The following is a 20,513-nucleotide window of genomic DNA, read 5'->3' as shown; positions in this document are numbered from 1 at the left end:
GCAGACTTCACCTGAATATTACCTTCAAAAAATAATGAAACATGAGGAAATAATGATTAGTGGGAAGATATATATATATATATATATATATATATATATATATATATATATATATATAGAAGGGGATAGCTGGAGAGAGATTATTTTTGGAATAAAAAGAAATAAAGACAAGAGTGTGGGAGAAAGCATGGTTAGTGCAAGAAGGCAAGTAGCTAGAAAAGCAGTCGAAATGGCCTACAGATAGAAGGTGATAATATAGAGACACAGAGGGTGGTCGATCATAGGGTGACAAAAAATATATATGTGTAGGACAGTGGAGTGCAGATAACACAAAGAGCAGAGAAAAACAAGGGGTTGCAATGGGTTGGAAAGGCAGAGACAGTGTGGGGTAGCAGCTCGAGAGAAGGGAGAAAAGAGGCTGAGAACGAGACGAGTCTATACTCAGATCAATGGATGGCTTGTCCTCTGCTGTGTCTGCATTTCCTCTGGCTCACACAATAAGGCCCTATCACTAGACTTGGGAGAGAGAGCGAAAGTGTGTGTGAGTGTGTGAGAGAGAATGCGCGTGTGTGTGTCTGTGCATGTGTGTGCACATGTATATAAGGGAAAGAATGACATTCAGAGAGAACATAATCCTTCTGCACTTTCACTGTTGACCTTTACTATTAAGAAGTGACCAGTGTTCCAGTGGAAATTTCATGGAAAGTCATTTATAGGTTTTTACCAGCTGAATGAGAATGTGAAAGTGTTTGCCAGTGTGTTTGAACTATAAAATGGACTTCACACCAAGGTGCTTTCACTGAGACGGACCAATTCATAGTGAAACTGATTATTGTGTTAATACTAAAAATGAAAATAAGAATACCGAAAAGTCTTCTTGTAACATCTCCATAAGTCCAAAGGGAGTACTTCGTTTGTTTGCTTAGATGAACGAACATGATGGAAATGCCAAGCTGTTGACTCAACAAGGGCGTGTAATTGACTAACAAACTAATGTACAGCTAAATGGATGAATGATGGCTCCACATTAGGAGATTAAGTCTGGTGCACACGCAGTTTCAAACGCACACTCATGGCGATTTGCATGACCCAGTGGGTAACTGCAACCGTTGCACAAAGTGATCGACAGTGGGGACTGGACGATGATGAATACGTTACTGATAGGAGAAATGCACTATTAGCAAGCTGAATTTGGGGTGGCATTTAACACACACTGACTCTTCCCCTCTGATCCAAATTAACTGCTGATTGAAAGTAAAGCTAAACTTTTAATTTCACAATGTTATAAACAGATGATATGTTTTGTATTATTATGGTAAATGGCAATGCAATAGTGGAAAAAAAACACAAACAATAGTACAAAAAGTGAGGTGGAAATTACACTAAACTACGCTGTAAACTACGCTTTTCTTTGCAAGCTCCTTTGACTAAACTACACTACTTAAAAATACATACCGAATAATGTAGGCATCACCCTGTATCACAAATAGTTGTTACTCACAATGTCGTGGCTAATGTATGACCTCAAAGTATGACATTTGACTTCATTAATTTGAAATATCAAAATTAACCTGGTTTGAAATTATCCTGTATTGCAAATGTGGTGATATGTTCTTTAGCTCTTTAGCGTAATTTAGTATTACTATGGTAAATCAACCAGCAGCAGCACTAAAACAAATACCCAAGAATGAATCACCATTCATCTGCTGCTTCTTTGCGGCTGGGTCATGGGGGCAGTAGTTTAAGACTTCCCTCCCATGGCCAAATCCTCCAGCTCACCTGGGGAGACACCAAGGGGTTCCCAAACCAGCTAAGAAATACAATCTCTCCAGTCTGTCCCAGGGTGTCCTCTAGGTTCCTTGTTGAGGAGCATCTCACCACGCAAGAGGCATTCTAGTCAGACACACTAACCCCCATATGGGATCGGCAGTTCTGACTTATTACCTGCAATATAGATCAGTCTCTCACGGCAGTTTTACAGGGCCTGAACGGCCCAGATACCCTTTTTTTCCCAAAGTCTCTGCTCAAACACACACACACACACACACACACACACACACGCACGCACGCACACACACACACACACACACACACACACACACACACACACACACACACACACACACACACACACACACACACACACACAGGGTCTCCCATGACAGAATGTTTTCTCCAAGTTCACAAAACACATGTAGACTGGTTGAGCAAACTCCCACGCATCCTCAAATATCCTCAACAAGATAAAGCACTGGTCCAGCATTCCAAGACCCTGACAAAAACCACAATGTTTTCCTTCTGAATCCAAGGTTTGACTAACAGGACTGTCCTGTAAGTATCCTGGCATAGATCTTCTCAGGGAGGCTGAGCAGTGTTATCCCCATGTAATTGGAGCTCACCCCTCTGGTCCTGCTTCTTAAAAACAGAAACCACCACCCCATTCTGCTAATCCAGAGGCACTTTTTGGATCTCCACATGAACTGCTGGCTTTTCTCAAGAGTTGTACATTTAAAGTCACAAATATAATATAAATAATTTGTTGGCTGTAAATGCCTCACACTTGCAGATAAAGAACATATGGGGTCAGCGTGTTTTGTCTTTTCATTCCAATAAATTCTGGGGAGTTATATTAGAGTCTGTAAAATTATAAGTCAATAATTCTAAAAAATAACTGTGAAACTAATAATTTCAGTAATATTATCATAATGTATTGGGGAATACAGAGGTAAAAATCATTTTGATAAATTTAAGATGTGTAAAACGTGTACTTTAGAGTTGATATATTAGCTGAACATCTATACTTCATTTATACATTCATTCTATGCTTCATTTCATTTCTGTCATTTATGGTTGGTTTGCACAGCTTTGTATATGTGTACATGTATATATACACACGTGTGTGTGTGTGTGTGTGTGTGTGTGTGTGTGTGTGTGTGTGTGTGTGTGTGTGTGTGTGTGTGTGGATTGTGCTGTTTACATATTGTTGTGATTTACATTGCTGTGCTTGAGAGTCACCATCTACCAGAACCAAATTCCCTGTATGTGTCTGTGCATATACATGGTAATGCTAATATGGAGCCTTGTTGACTGACAACACCCCATCAATTCAGTTCAATTCAATTTTATTTATACAGCACCAAATCACAACAGTCGCCTCAAGGTGCTTTCTATTGTAAGGTGGACCCTACAATAACATATACAGAGAAAAACCCAACAATCATATGACCATCACCATATAAGTTGACAGTTATCCTTTACCCTGCCTTCCTTCTCTCACCCCAACCGGTCGCGGCAGATGACTGCCCCTCCCTGGTTCTGCTGGAGGTTTCTTCCTGTTAAAAGGGGGTTTTCCTTCCCACTGTCGCCAAAGTGCTTGCCCATAGGGGGTCGTATGATTGTTGGATTTTTCTCTATGTTATTGTAGGGTCCACCTTACAATATAAAGCACATTGAGGTGACTGTTGCTGTGATTTGGGGCTGTATAAATGCAATTGAATTGAACTGAAAAAGTTACAGGATGGCAGTGACCAGTTTTTCTCTGATGTGTGACATAAAATTCCTTTCCAACAAAAACAATTTGTCCAGATTAGGAATGAGCACTTGAACACAGAGTGAAATCACAAGTACAAAGCTGTATCTCAGGTTTTCCCATAATGTAAGTTTAATCTCATTAACACGAGCTTATGTTGAAATAAACTGATCTGCCACTGTTTAACCTCCACCAGGCCTCTTTTGATCGTATATGACTTCAGTTTATTTTTAGAGACAAGTGATTTACCCTGAGACAAACGGCAGAGTGCTTGCAGCTTGCAATAACACAAGGCCACGGCCATGCTTTAAACCTGTACAAGGGTATCAGCACACAAGGGTGTGTGCGTGAGAGAAAGAGAAAGAGAGATAAGGTGAGACAGAGTGTGACGAGGCGTGTGCGTGTGTGTCCTCCAGCAGCCATGATGCATTAGTGTAACCTGATCCCTTTCCTCCCCTGTGAGCCCTAACCTTCAGATAGAAAGAGAGATGCAGGTTAGAAAGGCATATTGTCTTATAAACGAGGCTGTTGGTCTTCATCATTGAATATGTCTAATATTAGATAACCTAGCTTATGAAGGAATCATTTAATCTTCTTGCAGTTTAGCGTCAAAACTCATGAAAATGCACAGATTTCCAACGTTTTGGGTTTTTTTTACTATTTGGGTCTCCCCATATATTACATTGCAAGTATGCAATAAGTTAAACAAAGCCCACCCATGCACAATCACTTAATACACATCCTGACCTGTACCTATAATGTGGCAATTTTACAATGCATCTTCGATTGTAATCTCCTCCACTGTCCTGACCTCCTGATTAGCAATACAGACTCCTTTGAAATTCTATATTAAAGCATAAAATGCTCATTTTCCTTTCATGCTTGTTACAAACCAGATAAAGCAATAGTGAGGAGGAGACGTTTCATTACGTTCCTTTACTTCATTTAAAAAAACTGTGTTATGCCTCACAGTCATTTCTTTCATTAAGGAACCTGGGTCATTATTGGAATAAGTATAACAAAAGTCAATTGAAATTCTTCATGCCGAATTCATTTTGTAATAATGGTGTATTATTCCCAATCTTATTCCCCTACATTAAATAATACTATTCCCGGAGCCCATTAAGAATTTTAATCGTCACTAGCTGAAATACACTGCGGATAGATAATTACAGCTGATGATATTCACAGATAATTTGCAGATGATTTTTCCTGTCTTTTATCTTTCTCCATTTCTTTCTGTCTTTCTTTCTATTCGCAGCTGGCAGACTAATAAGTCATTGCTATCTGTCATGGTTGACATTTTTTTAAAAAAAGTAAGAAACCAGCAGCTGAAAAAATGTGTCAGAAGAAGAAAGAGAAGAACATGAAGAGTTGAAACAGGATTTTTTTTTAAGACAAAGGATCTAAAAATAGATATGTGGGAGAACAATGAATCATTTAAAGAGTTACGGTCACCAGGGTTTAAATATTCATTATGAGTGTCAAGTCGAACCTTTTAGCTCTTATGCATTACAGTTTCACTTCCTTCCTTATTTGATGTTTATTTTCACTTTAATTATGCATCAAACGCATGTTAAAAATACCAAGTCTTTTTTTTTATAATTTGGATAACGAGAAGCTCGTGCATGACACCTCACACTGTCACAGTTTAAGGTTTAAATCCCAGCAGATGTTGATTTACAGAGATACAAGTAATATACTCTTGTTGTTTCCTTGTATATGGTAAATGGTAAATGGCCTGTATTTGTATAGCATTTTTACTAGTCCCCCCTAGGGACCCCAAAGCACTTTACACACCCAGTCATCCACCCGTTCACACACACATTCACACACTGGTGGAGGTAAGCTACAGTTGTAGCCACAGCTGCCCTGGGGCAGACTGACAGAAGCAAGGCTGCCATATCGTGCCATCGGCCCTTCTGACCAACACCAGTAGGCAGCAGGTGAAGTGTCTTACCCAAGGACACAACGACCGAGACTGTCCGAGCCCGGGGGTCGAACCGGCAACCTTCAGATTACAAGGCGAACTCCCAACTATTGAGCCTCTACACAACATAAATATTTGTTTTTTTCTTGTATCTCTGTAAATCACATCTTTTGTGTGTGTGTCGGGGGGTGGGGGGTGCACTTTTATATTATTCAAAGATCGAGTTTCAAAAATACACAAATAACCTAATTGATTTTTTTTTTTAAACAAGAGCCATTTTTGTAACTAAATCTTACTTAGTTACTTACGGACAAACGGACACCTGTTTAACATAAAAGAGCCCCAAAACAAGAACAAATCAAAAACACAACGACAAATACTCAGTTGCTGTTTGTGTCAAAGTGTTTAGTTTAGTTTTCTGAAATGTCGGTGTGTTTTGCACTTCAGGGTCAACAGTAACTTGCACAGTAACCCTGCACTTGCCCTTTTCCTCACCCCTTTTCCATCACATTCTTCTGGTTTTCAGCTACATTATTCTTCTCCCCATGTTCTTCCTGTCCCTTCTATCTGTTCATTTATCACCGGCCACATCTATTCTCCTTTCCTATTTCCATCCCCGTGTCCTTTTCCCTGTTGCTTTTCCACTGTCCATCCATCTCGCCCCCATCTTTTCCTTCTCCACTCTTACTTCACCCCTTCCTCCTCTTCACTCTTTGTCTCTCTCAGTCTATTACTTTCACCCTCTCCACTCTCAGCTGGGTGTCCTGTTCCCTCTCTCTCTGGGAGTAGCAGACCTCCTGACGGCTTAGTATTGATCCGCCTATCTCCTCACTTGCTCTCTCTCTCTCTTGTTCTCTCTCTCTCTTCCTGTCCTACACACATGCACACACATACATTAGGTTGACAAGATAAAAGGCTCTGCATGCCCCAAGGCAATCCAGCTAAACAAGACACCAGTGGCTCTCAGCTTCTAGTATATGTATCAAGAACATCTTTTTCTGTTTTTACAAAAGAAAAAAAATAATCAAGATTGGAAACACTTAACATGCCCAAGGCTAGAAACAAAGTATGATATTTGTGATATAAACTATCCAAAAATTACCATTCAGTTTATTCACAACAAGCTTGTTTTTATCTGCAAGTCAAGCTCTGCGTGAAATAACATGAATCGTGTAGAATCGCTGTGGTCGAAACATTCTTCAGCTGTTGCCTCAGAAAGCTAAAGGCAACCAGTACGCTGTAGCCTCTGTGAAGGAAAATTTCCGGATAATAATGCTATTTATAAGCTTTGCCCTGGGGGTGGGTGGGTTGGGGGGGGGGGGGGGGGGTACTTGACTCATACTGGAAGTTCCTTGTTTTTCTGTAAGACTGTTCAAGCCAAAATGTCTTGGAGATGATGTTTCGGGCCCAGTCTGTATTGCATATGCAAACAAAGTGAAAATCAGAAAAAGGCAAGGTTGAGACTTCAGTTTCTGTTTGATCAGCTGCCTTTGTCCTGACGGTCTTGAAAATAATTGCTGTTCTGAAGAGCTTAAGTTTCAAAGAGGCATTTCATTTTTTCCATATCCGAATGCTGTCAAAAATACAAGTGTAGTGACAAGCAAATTATCAATTTATTTGCCTAATGAAAGGGGGGAAGTTATGGATGCAGGCACCAAATTACAAGATGCACAGAAAAATTATGCAACCTTTTCTCTTTTTATTTCTTTTAGATAAATATACAGACTAAAAATGCAATATCACTGTTAACCATGAGTCGCTTTGGCAGAAATTTCTACAAATAGATATCTACATATAGCTGATGGGTTCTCAGATTGCTTTTGCAGTGACTGAACACAAGCCTGTCACCAAAATGCCTCCAGCTCAGTGTACATTTGCAAGTTTTACTGCCAATGTGTTGACATTTTGAATTTCCTTTACACGCCTAAACCTTTTCTCAAAGCCAGGCACGTAATGGTAGATATTTCATATTTCTGTTATATGAAGCAACAGACTTGTAATGCTAACGTGACCTGCACATCCTTTATTTATGTAAAATCTCATGAATTAAAATCAAAATATAAAACAGAATTTTATGCTCAGCAGTACAACTCCTTACTAAAATCAGTTTGCATTTTAGTAAACTGATTGCAGCTCTGTCCTTTTTTACAGCTGACATGCTCCGAATTTAGAGTAAGATGCTTTTGTTCAAAGCACCTTTCAGCAGTATAACAGCATACATTTCAGATGGGAATAAAACCCCTACCATGGCGCTGTTTGTGCCATGCCCAATCTGCTGCGCCCCAAAGCTAACAAGAGGTTGTCAGGAATCAATACCTGGCATGAAAAACGATGTGACTTTCAGCTGCTGTGGCCACATCAATCACGCCATTACCATTAGCTCATCTCTCGACACCAACTTGGACTCCGCTCTCCTGCCCCCCTCCGCAGCCTCTTTCCACTCCTATATCACCGTTTTCCCTCTCCTCCTCCACTCATTCTCGTTCTTCTCATTTCTCTTTCCCTCCCTGTCTCTCTCTCTCTCTCTCTCGCTGCCAGCTCAGCGGATGCCCCTTGTCACAGCTCCTATTTCAGCCTTCTGAAGTTTCCTAATTGATCGCAATTAGAGCCGCAACAGAGCAAAGGGGTGGGGGTGGTGTGTGTGTGTGTGGGGGGGGGGGGGGCGTGTACAGAGATGTGGATAGAAAGCAAGTATGCCTGTGTATATGACAGACACACCGAGTCGCACAAATTCTGAACGTGTATTAGGCTTGGATATGTAGTACAAGATTGTATTAGCAACTTGACTAAACTGGACTGCGGTACAAAAGCCATCTGGAGTTGGCCTGAAATGTTACACGATTGTCCATGTCACTCCCACTCGCTTTTCCTGGAAAAAACTCGATTTTGTACCCAAGCTGATCATATATAAGCAGAATATGAAATCACAGTGTTGAAGTGGAGAGGTCACATTAAACCAGTTCATAATAAAGTAAGAAACAAGTCTTGCCAGTCTTTAATTTTTGTGTGGCTATACTGACGCCAGCCCTCAGCAACTTTTAGACAGCAAGTTCCAGATTCTCGATGTCTCCCAGTAAGACGTTCTAGCTGTCATGTGAAAAGCCCTACTTCTTCAATGCATGTTTTTATTGCTTGTCTTTTATTTTTGTGACAGCTGCATGTCAGAAAAGGAATCAGACTGCTGTCTCGTCTGCATGGAAGTTATCGCTGTCGTTTTTCTTACTTTACTGTGTCCCTGTAGACTTATGCAGCCATGTTATGGCAGGGGGAAAGTGCTACATCAACTGAGGGCAAACGTAAATCCCCAACACCTGGGGTTGGGGATTTAACCAGCTGCTGGGACTAACAACTTCTCTGGCATGCATCGTGTAACTCTGAAATCCATTACCTTTTTGTGTTGCTGAATAGGAAACACAATGGATGGCAAACAGTGCTACAGAAAAACTGTAAGTCACTGAGTAGTATCAAAAGTGAGCAGATCATTAGTTAATCAGCCCATTCTGTCAACACAGTGGAAGCACTGGTAGAACACAAAACTTGTTTAGTGAAATCGCAAAAACAGTAATAAGTTTGGGATCAAATCAAGAGCTGACAGAGTGACTTATATGAGACATCTGGGAGTCTGGAGTGTGAGGAACAGAGACCAAGAGATGTGTAATAGAGAGATGGAGAAGCAGAATGACAAAGGGGCAGAATACCAATAGTGCCAAAGCTTTTTCCATCCTCCTTGCAAACGTTCCCTGACCCCCCTTTTTTCTCATTTAAATTCCTCTCCATTGTTATTGCAATCCAGGCCTAACCCCCCACTGACTGGCAAACACTCATGCACACAATCACACACTAACACTGACGGACATTAGAACACACATGCATTGACCTGCAACAGCAAGCAAGACCATCCCAAGGAGCTATGCTCACACATCGCTGCTAATCCCTGTCAATGGGCATACACAAGCAGACACTAACAATATCTGCTGGAAAGATGGGCTCAAGTTTCTCAGGCGGCAGATGTGTATGTGGCCTTAGCCATGCTGACATGGGCGGGGAGTAGCAAACAGCTCGTCAACAAACATCCAGTGTCGTGTCAGCGATGCAAGGGCAGGCAGACTAGCGCATTTCAGAGCTGTGCCTTGTCAACGTGTAGAAATAATATAGCTAACTTGTTTCTATTCCTTGCCTTACCCATCCCTGCTCAGCATTATTTAAGACCAGAGAAAACTCACTTGTCAGCAATCACATCCTACAGAGCAGACATACTGTTCTCACTAGTGTTAGCCCACTCCACTTTCAGAGCTGTCTAACGCAGCAGCACGGCAAGAAATAAAATTCTTGTCAGCAATGGTAAGGACACGGCTGGGTTAATACAATTCCTTGGCCTATCACTCCCTTGTCAGCATTTTAGGTCAAAAACATGGCAAGTGGCACAAACCTTGATATTTTTGCCTTGTCAATGTGCAACATTTAATTACTGCAAGTTATAATCTTACTGTGTTTATGGCATAAATATTTGTCTTATGTATCCAACAGGTGGTACATTTCAATGAAAATTTGCACAAAAAACATCACCTATAAAGCAATTATTGACGTTGAATTTTTTTAAAATCTCATTAATTCAAATTCTTTTCATTTTTTAATTATTCATCTCTGCAAATGTTTGTTTCACCTGTCACATTCAACATGCCTGTGTATAATTTGACAGTCACCAAAATTTGTATCCGCAACATAATTTTGTTCAAATCACATTAAATTGAATGAGTACACTGAAAAACCACTGCTTTTATATATAATAAATAATTATATTAGTATTATTCCATATTCTAAGCAAACCCTCCCATATGGAAAAGATATATATAAATCTTATAAAGTTTGTATCTGTCTTGCATGAAACTTGTATGAAAAGCATACAAGAGTGAAAACAGATAAAAGATCCCTTGAAAAATTCTATAAATGAAACTTGTATGTTTTGAATAGTTACTAAAACAATATATGAAAGTGGCCACTTTCATGAGTAAATCATATAAGCCTTATATGATTTACTATATGAAGTAGGCCATATCTTATGCAAGTCTTTTATAAGTTTTTTCTATTTCTTTTCCATATGGGTTTGCATGTGTTTGGTCAATAACATCTTTGACTCATAATGTTGGCGAATTGAACATTTTTTTATTGAGTAAAATTAGAGGTTTGCGACTTATTACAATATTACACACCACATGGAATTCTTAATGTCATCAACTAATCCTGTTGAACACCGCAAATATACATACATAATATATACTGCATACATGATAAAATATTTAAATGCATGGTACGATATTTTAATGAAGGGATATAGTAAACTAGAAAATTTACCAGAACAATATTGATAACAATCATGTCTCATGACATGATTATGCTCACCCAAATTGTTTTTTTCTTATCCCCACATCGCGTTCTGGTGCTCTATTTTCTAGACTTTGTTTAGTGGCTTTTGATAACTTCTCATTAATCAGCAGCCAGTCAACTGCACTGGGAAGATGCAAAATTTGCACTGACTGTTAAAAAACGTAGTGTAACAAATGTAGAATGTGCACAAACTAAATAAACATATGTTAATAAACGCATGCATGGTGAACATAGTGGTAAGGTCCCCATTCAGTGATCAATTGATAATATATATGATTGTGGGACTCGTATAAAATATTTCTATATGCCTTATACATGTTGGGACTCAGTGCCCTGAGTTTATGCAAACTTTCCAGTCAGACTGGTCCATCACCTATAGGGAATTTACAAAGATGTGTTACAATCATTATAATATGATTTAAATTGGGATTACTCCTTATTGTTATATTGGTATTTCTTATTCCGTATCATTCCCATGTCAACAGTGATAGGTCAGAGCCAGTGATATTGCAAGAATTAAAAATAAAGAGTAAGTAGGTTAAGCCATAAGGTAATGGGTAAAGGGTAATTTATAGTTACACTATAAAAATGACACTATGAAACAAAAACAAAAAAAACAACAACAATAAATATATAATGTAATTTAAATTCCCATTAAAAATGTATTTTTTTAACACTTATTAAAGATACATTTTTTAAAATTTGCTTACAAAGATTTGCAGTGTACTCTATACCCTCCTCTAGCTTTTTTTCCCCCTGAAAACTGGGTTAAAACACTGAAAAAACTCAGTGACATCTCCCTGTACCCAGTGGTAACTAATGAACGTTATTAAGCACTGCTGTGGGCTAAATGAAAGTGTATTAGCTATTCTAAAAAGGAACAAACACACTTCTTGATGCTTGACATAATGAGAGAACTAAAAAGAGCTCTCAGGTCATTTTGAATCCATTAGGACAGAGCAGGCTCTTAGGTAACACGCACACACAGATGTGCACATATACACAAAGATACAAAAAAAGGGGACATAAAAATAATTTCAAAAGTCCCTCCTCACAACTGCAAAACCTAAAAGTAATTTTAAAGTCAATTTTATGCTAAAATGCATTTGCAAAATAAATCTGGAAGCTGTACATGGTACATTGATTTATCTACAATGTTGAAATGATCTAAAAAAAGTGTGCTTTTCAACTATGTACAACAAACACATGGCAAGACTGATTGTCTATGTGCGTGCGCATACATGCATGTATCTGAGTAAATGGGATTCTGACGACCAGACGACCCGCAGTGATGAAAACACACTCCCACGTTACAGATCACCCCTACACACTGATGCACTAAACAGAAGGAGGTAGATGCACTTGTGTACGTGTAGAGGAATTTGCCAACCTACATGTCAATGGAATCATTTGCAGAGAGAGAAAGATGAAAGAACGGGGTTTTGTGGACAATGTTTCATGTGTATAGTACATCATGAAGGCTTTTTTTGAATACAGCATCAATAACTATGCAGTGGACTTGTGTGTTTCTTCCAGTTAGTATTTGATATCCATCATAATATAAAAGAAGGGTGGGCTATTTGACTAGATATATTTCTTCAGAATGACAACTCCCCCTTAGCAATGTAACCAAATTAGATGCATTCAGTGGGAAAATGGCCAAAAACTTGTGTGTGTGTGTTTCTTTATTTTCCTTTACACTGAGCCAGTGTTTGCCAGTATTTAAACCATCTCTGGTAAGATTTACCAACACTGAAAAACCATCTGGGTTAAAAAAAACAAACAAAACAAAACTGTGTATAAAGCTATAAAATACAAGCAAATGTAAAAGTTACATTTGTTTCTGAACACAAAAGTAAGAGACCAGAGAGCGTTATCAAGACAGGAAGAGGGACTATGACATTTCAACTTCAAAAAGGCTATAACCTCCATCATGTAAATATATTTTCACTAGGCCATCCCTTTTCATCTGAAAAAGACAACTGTCATGTTACTCACCTAATGAAAAATAAACAGGGAACCAAAATGTGACATTTTGAGGTTTTTGTGAAGTGTTCCAACTAAATATTGAAAACAGCTGATGTGAAGATGTAACAAAGCATAGCAAACAAAGCAAATCCTTGTCATGTCCAAAATATTTACATAAAAAATATATTACCTGCCCCCCCCCCCCCCCTATTTTTTTTAAGTCAAGCTAACTGAGAAGCATTGTCTAAAAATCGTAACATGAATTCATTCACTTTCCTTCATGCCTCCAAAACTAATAAATGCTCAAAGTAAAATATTGTATAACAATACCTTCGTAACATGTAATAAATGGATTACATGCTCAGAGCGGAGTCATCCCACTTTATCAAAAGTTTTCGAGTTATCGAAAAAAAAAAATTACAACTGTATCTCCATTCCCATTATCAACCTTACCTGTAATGCACCTTCCGGTCTCCTGTGTCTCAGGCTCCTGAATATTCACTGCTCTTTGTTTATTGTGATTATCCTGCATGAGATATGGCTTGCTGCAAGCCAAAAGTCCCAGTAGGGAGAATTAATTCTTGAACTTGAACTCAATTACAGTTATGCCGAAAAGAGAGTCACTGAGTAACTGGATTGCCTTACACCTGTTTATCAAGAGTAAAGCTTGTGTGGGCTTGTGTCCTCGGTTCAAATCCCAAGACCTACACAAAAGAGCTGTGGCTGGGGAAAGCAAATCTCCAATCCTCTCTCATCAGCTATAGTCAAGTCGTCCTTAAATAAGGGCCCTTCAACAACATTTTCACTGCAGCTACTGAATGAGCAGCAATTTACATTTGCTAATTTTCAATATAATATCATCTGTCACTTATGAGACATTAAGACAATTCTGACAAAATAAGAATGCTCACATTTCTTTACTTTAATTCAATGACATTACATTTTTAGTTCCAAGTCTCTGTGACTGAAGAAAACTGTGCACAAATACTATTAGTGTTCAAAGCATTGCTCCAGGCACGGATTTCCCTGTGTAACCTTATAGTCCTTAGCTGTCAGTATGAATGCATGGCATTGGCCTAAATGGAATCTGGATATCTGTCGACGTGTGTGTCCGTGCTGTCTGTGTATTTCTTGCATATATGTGTGTACATACATGCAGGTGTGCAGTGTCTGCATACCTACAGCTTCTGTATCTGATCACTGACATGTATGTGTTGCTGGAATTTCTGGACAGGGGAACTCTGCCTCTACAGAGTCCTTTCGACACCCGCCGCTCCATGCGCACGCACACACAAGCACATCACACATCCTACCGCTGACACACACATGTCACCACAGCAACCAGATACAGCTGAAGACGTGCTACTGACAGAGAAGGAGAGACCACCATACTGGCAGGCCAGAGCTTTTCAAAGAGTAGAGCTACTGGGATCGCTTATTGCTTTTTTTTTTTTCAAATATTTTTTTTCTTGAGAGCCAAAAAATTTCATATTCATCATCTCATCAAGTATCTGAAGGTGTATATTCACACTTACATTATTTTTACCACATGGGACTCACATTGACTGATTTCATCTTGAATGCTCACTGTCAAAACCATCATCGTCAAAGTGGTGTGATGTAAGTTTCATGTGTCACCACGACACATTTACGAGATGATGCAATCTCACTACTGACATGGTTAGACAGGAAAACAAAGAGGGGAACAAGCTTCTTTGCCTGTTTGTGGTGAACATTAAACGCACTTTGTAAAACACGATCAGCACAATGCAGTGTTGGGTAAGTTACTTTAAAATAGTAACTTAGTTACATTACTAGTTACTTCTATCAAAAGTAACTCAGTTACTTCAAGTTACTCGTTACTTTCAAAGTAACTAGTTACTAGTAAAAGTAACTAGTTACTAGTTACTAACTCAGAATTCTCTTGTTAATGTGTTGCTTCCATAACTTTGCCAGTCTTCTAGCTTGCTTACTTGCCACAAGTGCACTGTGCCACCTACCAATAGAAAGGAAAAGATAATGTGCATATTTCCACGAGAGAAATCCCACGCCTGGACCATCATTGACTGCTGCCATGATTCTAGCCTACGTCACAGCGTCATGTGCGCCTTTTACATCCAACACAAAAACTGCAGTCGTGGTGCTTTGATTGTACTCAGAACTCGGAAATTCTGCCTTCTGAATAGGAAGATGTAGGTAACACCAGACTGCAGATGAGCTGCATACAGAGCTGGACTGGGACAGAAAATTGGCCCGGGCATTTTAACTTGAGACTGGCCCGCCATTATAGGAAAAATCATAAAGCCTTTGAATGAAAACAAACGCTGTTGTGACAGTGATGTTCACTGTTTTGATGGTATATATGCACCAATCTATCAATCGTTTGTTGTAAGATTCAGATAATTATTTTTTAAAAGCTAGACATTTTAAATGAGAATAAGAAAGAAAAGTATTTCCTTGTGCCCCCCTCTCCCTGTTAATGCCCTACCTGGCCCCCCTGGCAAAACTTTGCTAGACCCGCCCCTGCACAGTTACCAGCTGTTAGCTACTTAGAAAAGGATCCTGGTGTTATTTGTCTCTCAGAAACAGTTCATAACTTCCCTTCAACTCATTCATGTCACCTATAAGGTAAACCTGTTTCTCCATCACCTGTTCAGCTCTGATGATTCAGTAAGGACATCTCCTGGTTTCATCTTCATGTTTCCCTCTCACTAGATAACCTCTCACTATTATGACCAGCAGCTTTTTTGCAGCTGTGGCTCCAGCAAACATCAGCTGATACTAGAAATTAATATTAAATAAATCCTAACAACAGCTGATCAAGCTTAAACGTGCTGCTGTTGTTTAGCGCGACATCGGCTGGTTTCCTCTTTCTGGCGCAAAGTGGGCGATAAACAAACAAGAGAGCCGATCAGCTGATCATTGATCAGTTTTCATGATTGAAGTAGAAACAGGAGAGGGAGGGGAATGAAAGAAGAAGAGGCAGCTGTGCAGCAAAGACACAGAATAACTCCAGCTTTGTGCCTTTTTCAATGTAGCTGAATTACGGGACAAACTGTTCCTTTTCACCTCAATAAGAAACGCGTAATATTTTATCTGAATACCAGACGGGACGGTTGGCAACTCTAATAACTTATGAACAAAATAAAGTTCAACATCATTAACTTCATAGCACCCACCCAGCTGTATAGAAACTCCGTCATGCTAGCTAGTACGCAGTACGGAAAAAGTCAGAATAACGAAAATAAACTCCACCTAAACTTGGTTTATATCTGACCCAGATAGACTGCAGGTCATAACTCCTTACCTGAAGTTCAGTTCACACTTGGACCGGCGGCCGCCTCGGGTCTCTTTTCCTTCTGCGTCCCCTTTCCCTCATCCACCTGCTGCCTCCACCACTTGCTAATGTTACAGAATCTGTGGAAGCTCCGCGATAGCCACCACACGAAGTAACGAGTAACGACCGTATCTAAATCCCAGTAACGACTAACGCGTTCCTGATTTTGGCATAATAACTAGTTACCGTGCTCGTTACCACAATAATAACGTAGTTACTGTAACGCGTTACTTAATAACGCGTTAGTCCCAACACTGGCACAATGCATCATAAAGCTAAACTGTAAATAAAGGCAAGAAAACAAGTCAGATTTGAGTTTTGATCTTCAGAAAGCATGCACACACACACACACACACACACACACACACACACACACACACACACACAAGAATTAAACTTACTTCTGACAGGGCAAAAAGTCAGCACGTTCCTCCTCTTCACCCTGTCAAAAACAACACGGAGTTAGTCACTGCATACACTAAAAATGCACTGTTAAGGATTTGACATCAGGATATGAGAATCTGATCTTTAAAGATTGAGCAGTCATTTAAAAATGAGGGGATTTAGGCCTGTCTTTCCCTAAGCTTTTTGAACATGACAAAGTGGTCACAACCTCTAAAGAGTGATTATCTGTGGTGAGGTTGAGAATATCATCAGGTCATCCCTATCTTTGCAGTCTAGTCCCCCCCTCCTAAAAAAAAGAATACATAAAAACAGTCAATGTCAATCAAAAGTGAGCTCTATCTAAAAGAAAGATTTGAAACATTACTGTTGAAAAGTAGAACATCCGGCTAAAAATACTAGCAAACCCCACCAAAGAGACTCTAAAACTGCACTCCCAGTTTGAAACAGGCGACACATTACCATTTTGTAAAAATATAAAACATGAATGTATCCACACCATATCCTGTCTTTGCAGTCTTATCTACCCCCTACCCACCCTTCTCCACCGCTTCTTCCTCCCATCTGGCTTTCATTTTCTCCACCTGCCCATCAGTCTGCAGGCAGAGACAGGTGAGCCTATTACACGCTTCTCACATTCTGCTAGACACACTCACAGATACACACACAAAAACACTCTAGCTCCACTTCATGGTAATTTAACTTGCCATGCACATCAGCCAAATCTGCTGCGCTGTAAAACGGCTGTTACCGCAGCCACGTCATGCTTCTGATGAAGTGGTCTAGTGTCCAGTATAAAAGCTACAACAAACTCCATTACAGTCTGCCGAATCATAGATAATGGATACGAGTGAAGAGGTTCAGCCCTAAAATTTCTATTTTGTGGTTTTGAAAAAGCGAAATGTTGAAAAAACAAAAGATAATCGGAGCTCCTGTTAATAAATTACAATTATTGTGTGACTTGAATAATATAGCCAAGGGTTAAAGTGGGATATAGCAGGTGAAAGAACCCTAAGTTCTGGTGTAGTGGGAAGCAGGTGAAATGAATCAGAAATGAAATAATTTTAGATAATAATGTCTGTTGTGAGGTCTAGCAAATCCAGCTGACCTATGTTGCTGCTGTATTTTACTGCTCTTTGTGGATTTAGCTAACAGCAGATGCTAGATGAGTGATATCGTGGCTGCTTTCCAATCAGTATAAAGGTGGATTTAGCCAACTGTTACTAAAGAACATTATCAGCTTGAATTCAAATTGATGACTCCTTCAAGAAGGAAGTCGTGTTACTCTTCTGGACACTTATTTGGGCAGTTATTTTGAAGCACTCTTTCAATTAACTTTCATTTTAATGGTCAAGGGGACATAAAAACTACAGAACATATCCAGTTAAATCTGATAAAAATCACTTAAACGTTTGCTGATGTTGCACAAATATGGTTTTAAATCTTTCAGCCTTGAAAGATATATATTGTACCACAGTCTTTACTGTTGCAACATTCCCCCATAAATTTCTTGAGGATTCTTTCAGTACCATATCTCTTGATTATAATGTCTGCTACCCAGGACCTAAAGTAGCGCCGACCGCAGATACCACTGCATCAGTTCAGCAACGTCCATCTTTGCAAAGTTTACCGCAATACTGCTTACTACACAATTTAGCCAATACAGTAAAGTGGTTAAACTAGGTAGTATAACTAATGTTGAGCAGCAACATTTGAATAACAAATTTATTTAAGTGATGTATATTACTGCAAAGTCTTATAGCAGATTTCTACTGTACAGCAGGGTTTAGTGTTTCGAAAAAACAAAAAACTTCATCCCAGGATTTATTATTAGATTTTTTTTAAGTGAGCTAACACATCTAATATATACTACTAAAAGTGATGATCAGTGCACTACACAGCACAAACACATGCCTGGTCATTAAGAACTGCAATATCATTAAAACAAAAACAAATGAAAAATCTCTTAATAATGCTGAAACGGAAATAAAAGTTATGGCCTTACTATGTAAATCCTGTTTTAATCAACTGCTCAGTAAACATTGTTGGCCAGGATTCATCTGTCCACTTTACAATATGAAAAAGCTTGAATTGTGCAGGATAAATAAATCCTATCAGAACTGTTATTCTTCCTACCTTCATCCTTTAGTTTACAGTTCATTAAAAAATGTTGTCAGATATCCGGTCTCCTAATTTTTTCTGGTATAGATGAACTGAACTGAATTCGGTATAACTTGTTGTTCTTGAAGGTTATTTATTTATTTTCAGAAATGTTGTCTGCCTGCCTGGTTGGGTGGTGGGAAGGCAGAGATAACAGGTGTGCGTGTGTGTGTGTGTGTGTGTGTGTGTGTGTGTGTGTGTGTGGGTTTGTCATGGGGACAAGGAGGATGTGGCAGTGGGTTGCTGGTGGCAATGCTGCAGAACATGCTATCATGTGAAACATCCCCTTTAAGACAAGTACACACTTTGCACCCATCACTCACTCTACCTCTTCTTGTTTGCTCCCCTGCTTCTCTCCCTATTTCAGTCTCTCCTGGAGTTTTTGTTTCTTTACACAAACACATAAACCTTTTTCTCTAATTGTATCCTTCTTCCAGACTTTGACACCAGCTGAACTTTTCCAATTCAGCAGTTTTGCTTTAAAGAATTTCAGTATCACTAAGAACAAACCATCATTAATAACACTAAAAACAAAAAGTGCAGCCTTCAACAATAAGTAAATAGATAAATATTTTAAAAAAGAAAATCAGCAGTAATCAATTCACCAGGTCTCCAGGTGCAGTTGACAGTATTAGCAGGAGAGACTAAAAATATTTATGTGGATAGTCAAAGCGTGATTATTAAAGAAAGGATGACTGAGGGAGAAAACAAGGAGGAACTGAATAGACAACAGTAGCAGAAGGATTAAAATAGATAGATGAGAATGCAAATTGAGAGACTCTCAAGAGATAATTACAAACTCAGCATGTGTGTTTTCAACACCCCCATAACAGCAGATCACCCTGGTTCAGCAGCCAGAGATATCTGAATTCCTTCTTACTAATACTTTTTAATAATCCTGACTCTAAAGCATCAAGGTGTGGGCGAATTTTCACCTTAGTGGGCAGCAAAATCATGGTAAAACCTCAAAATCATGGCTTAAAATCTGGTTTTAATTATAACAGGAAGTTTTCTCAGTAGGAGTGAATTGGCAGTATGACTGTTTGCCTTGTGTACAGACTATTTATTATCCAGATGCTGGGCTTGTGTTTATCAAATCACCTGATTTCTTTAGTATGACTTGTGAAAAAGTTTTCATGAATAAGGTCAAAGTTTAGGAGGAATTAGGTTCTGCTCAAACAAATTAAAAAAAAAAAACTGTGAAAACCCTGACTACTAAACTATAGTAGTCAGGTAAACTATCATCTTCACATATAAAATCACATATTAGGGATTTTAATTCCCAGTCACTATTATTTGTTCTCAAAGTATTACACCTTTTATGTCAGTAGTATTTCATTCATCAAGATTGCATGTGTGATCCAAATGTTCCTTTCATTATTTGACAAGTACACATAACATACAAGACATGCCATCACAGAGCTGGTGAATAAAAGGAGGAGTTGATTCCACACTGAAATATATCTGAAATATTAACATTAATATCTTACTGCCATAAAATGAGGACAGACGAAGAAAAAAAACCCTAAAGTAAACATAGAGAATTTAAAGATTTAGCTGTCATTGGTTGAATGCTATTATAAATCAATAGGCTGAAAGGAGATTCGCTGAGCTGCAATTTGCACAAAATCCAATGTGAATTCAGGCAACAACCCTCAGTTCTCTCAGTCTGCTCTGTTTCCCTGCTCTTTCTGTTAAAACCAGAGCTATTAATACCGAGCAGAGGACTCAGATTAAGAAGATAAAGGCTAAAAGAGCATATAGCAACAGAAGCTATGGACATAGTAGGAGGTAAACCTACT

General features: G+C 39.0%; 1 protein-coding gene across 3 annotated transcripts in view; it reads right to left on the bottom strand.

Annotated features, from left to right (window-relative positions):
• Nucleotides 1–20,513, bottom strand: part of cntfr (ciliary neurotrophic factor receptor) — a 223,666-nt gene that overhangs the window by 172,576 nt on the left and 30,577 nt on the right. For 2 of the 3 annotated variants that reach the window (XM_085169225.1, XM_085169226.1), the window contains exon 2: nt 16,551–16,591. The exons of the other annotated variant lie outside the window; for it this stretch is intronic. The gene's annotated coding sequence lies outside the window, so the exon portion shown is untranslated. The remainder of the gene's footprint in view (nt 1–16,550; nt 16,592–20,513) is intronic. 3 annotated transcript variants of the gene reach the window in all.

This window comes from Neolamprologus multifasciatus, chromosome 7 (genome assembly GCF_963576455.1).
Source record: "Neolamprologus multifasciatus chromosome 7, fNeoMul1.2, whole genome shotgun sequence".
NCBI classification, from domain to species: domain Eukaryota; kingdom Metazoa; phylum Chordata; class Actinopteri; order Cichliformes; family Cichlidae; genus Neolamprologus; species Neolamprologus multifasciatus.
The sequence above is the reverse complement of the archived record's forward strand: the minus strand, read 5'-3'. Positions and strand labels throughout refer to the sequence as shown.